Source organism: Schistocerca serialis, chromosome 6 (genome assembly GCF_023864345.2).
Source record: "Schistocerca serialis cubense isolate TAMUIC-IGC-003099 chromosome 6, iqSchSeri2.2, whole genome shotgun sequence".
Lineage (NCBI taxonomy): Eukaryota > Metazoa > Arthropoda > Insecta > Orthoptera > Acrididae > Schistocerca > Schistocerca serialis.
Window position 1 is genome coordinate 10,725,202 of NC_064643.1, and position 3,789 is coordinate 10,728,990.

The window sequence follows — 3,789 nt, forward strand, 5'->3', positions numbered from 1 at the left end:
GAAGTATTAAAACAAGAGGAGTTGGCATTAAATTGATAGAAAGAGAATCACCTGTAGTGCCAGAAGAACAGAAATCTTAATTAGAAGGTATTCTGTTAAAACATAAAGATGTGGTCACAGATAACTTGGGACTAATGAAGGAATACTTCTGTAAGTTTAAAGTAAAAGATGACACAGTTTTTTTCCTTTTGCAAGTCGTATCCACTACCAATAAACCTTCGAATTGCAGTGAGAGATGAAATATGAAAGGAGATAGACAGCAACATAACTCAATGTATTTTTAGGGTCTGTTGTGGGTACTTAAGAGACTTGTGGTAGGTGTTCATTTAGTTTTAGATTCATGATCACTCCATAAACACAAAGAGACAGAAAGGGTTAGAACCCTGAGTACAGAAGTGATGTTATCTAACTTTGATGAAGCAGAATTTCATATTTCCATAGATTTCATGGAAGGATACTGGCAGGTAGCATTACATGACCACTCAAGGCCATACACAGCCTTCTTATTTGAAAGAAAATCTTTTCAGTTTAAAGTAAATGCCATGGAAGTATTACAATTCGCCTTGGGTTGTGAGCTGTACCAAGGAGAATGGAATCCAGGAGAAGGTGATCACAGAACAACAGCTTTCATTAGTTGAAGTCTTGGCAAGCATGATTGAATTACTCCATTACCGAATTGGACATTCCTGTGTCAGTTTTCATTCCTGCTCAATATTTATTAGGGAGGGAATTAGTGCAAGAATTAATAATGTATGTCAATGATTTATTAATAGTCTACAAGACTTGGGAAGACTGTTGACAATTATTGATATATATTTTGAGGTGACTGGAAGAAAAAGGGTTACTAATAAAAGTTTCTAAAACATACTTTTGGTGACAAGAGTTGACTTTTTGGGACACAGTGTGAGAATAATGGGAATACAACTATGTCCAGAAAGAATGCAAGTTATAAAAGACTGTCCAGAGACTAGAAATATTAAGCATCTATGATCACTTAGATTTGGCTGGATTCTATAGGAGCTTTGTAAGAGGCTAGGCTATGAAAGATGCTCATTTATCGAACTTATTGAAATAGAAAACTATCTGGAACTGTGATGAAAGTACAAAAGAAGACTTTAGCAATATTAAGCAAGCTAAAGCAAAAGCATGGAAATAAGACAAGTCACTATTTCGCACTGACTATGAACTTCACTACATAATAGATGAGAATAAATATTTTATGAGTAATATCTAGATAAGTATGCATGAGAAGATAGCATTTACTATTAAGGAATTACTCATTACTCACAGAAGTCACCATAATTTACCACAGCCCACATTTAAAAAGAACAAGAGATCAGAAGAGACATCAGAACTGAATAGATTCTCTCTTACATGCATAGCCATCACCACATAGAGAGATGGTAATAAATGGCAAGAATATCCAGATTACATTCTAAGTCCAAAAAGGCTACTCTGTAAAAGGAACAACATATATTTTGTCAAGGACAACCTTGTTCTGTAAGTTCTAAGCTTTTCGATCTCTGATAGTGGCAGGAGCTGAAGTGGTGTAATAAATGAAGAAAATTTAAATATCGGTCTAGACGACTTTACTCAAAATAATGTTTCTTGCTCATGCTGAGTTGAACAAAGAGTAGTATATTTAAGAGACAGTAGTATATTTAAGAGGAAGCTCAGTAATAAGGTATGGGTTCAAAATACAATAGAATTAGGGTAACTAAAGTTATAAGAGGGAAGACGAGAAAGTAGCAGTTTAGTGGGAGTGATGTAATAATGAACAGGCTATGATACGCATATATACATGAATTATATTATGAATAGTGCAGGTGGGATAAAGGGAGTATTACTTAAGTTTAAATGGAGGAAAAATGGAGGCATATATATAGGGCCAATATAGCTATAAAATTTGAATGGTCTTTATGAAGGATTTTTCTGTAGGAGGAGGAGTATTTATGGGTTTCTGCAGAAGTAGGATACTATTAGCTTTGAGGATTACTATAAAGTTGCAAAATACAGGAACGAACCTGAGTTTTGTGGTCTAATTCTTATACTCATTTCAGAAATGGATAACTAGGACAGAATTGTCTTAACTTTGTGTGCTGCTCTTAACACAGAAAGTAGGAAGTTAACGAGTTCACTACACTAGTTGTTCTCAACATTTATTACATTTGATTGTTTGAAATTGACAGATTAATATATAAACTCCGAAAAGCTCGAAGTGTCTATGGAAAACTATAATTTGCTGTCAGAACTGAATGGATACATCCAACGACTTGGGATGTTTGCATGTTTCACAACTATTCCTTAGAATTTTTTGTACTTTTCTCATGGTTAGCAGTACCTTTGTTTGCTAGGAGCTTTTTACGAGGGGAATTTTTACTTATTTTCGATGGTTAAATCACATGATTTAGTTTATACACATTTTTAGGGAATGTTAGCTTAACTTAGAATAAGTAGGTTAACTGCCTGCTTACCTTATCCTACTTGAAGGATGTGTAGAGGAAATAAGAAATGAGGCTCCTAAGCCTATGTTTCCTCACAAGTTTAGTTGGTAATCCAGATGAAGATAGAACTATGATCAATTCATAATAGGAATTAATAATTACTCCATGTCCAGTCAGCATGACTAGGCTACGAATACTCCCTGTGTCTGAATAGACCATTGATAATTAAAACAGAGGTACAGCTGGTTTACCAGCCACCATTGTGGCTGGTCCACATACATAGAGAAATAGAGACAATGAAAAAATAATATATGGTCATAACATTTTAAGACTATAACTTACTTCAAGAATTCAAATTCCTATTGAAGAATGGTTACTTTGCACCAGTGTTTATCCGACCTCAAGCAAAGTATTTGAGATCAGATACATTGAAATGATAAATTTTTACTGAGTCTTTGTAAGTAATCCACAAGTAATCATTAAGTAACGTTAGGGCTATGTCATGAGTAAAGATGTTTTGAAATGGAATTATATGAAATATTACTTAGTTCAAATACCATAAGTAAAGGGTTTTTATTTTACAAAGTTTTAACAATTTTCGTTTCTGAAGACAAATGTACAATCTGAACTAGCAGTATTATTTATTTCTCTACGTCCTGTGGTTGTGATGACATCATTTACATACACAAAAAGGTGGCATACAGTATAACATACCACTTGGGTAAGGCAATGTGTTGCACAATGTCTACCAGGCCGACAAATGATGAGTATCATAGTGAGCATACCGGTCTTTTATAAGTTTGTTGTTCTAGAATAGCATGTTGTTTGGAAGTTTATGACTGTCTGTGCATGTACATGGGTAAGGATGGGCGCCACATGTCTGCAAGGTGGAATGACGGCAGCTGCTTTACTATACTTTTGTGGTACTTGCTGGTTCGGCTGTTTATTCCATCGGAGATGTGACTTGCCATGAAACTGCATACTCTGTGACAATATGAATTATTGCATGCAGAGAAAAAAACAAAACAAACATTTTTTATACGTCAAAATGGATTAAGATAACTTTCATTAAGGTTAAGCAGAATGCATGTAACGTTACAGCTCATATTTGAAAACAAACCTTTATGAAGTTTTTTTGCATCATATATGAATGGTCAGTACAATTGTACTTCCAAAGAAATGCTATTTCCTAATTAGCAGAAAGTTACTAATTTGAGAAAAATATACAGCTTACAGCACCAGAAAAGTTACAGTGAAGAGAAATCCATATTAACAAATAATTACACAGACCAACAATGGAAAACTTTTTGGTGAAAATACCTTATTCTTTTTATTGTTAGGGTGG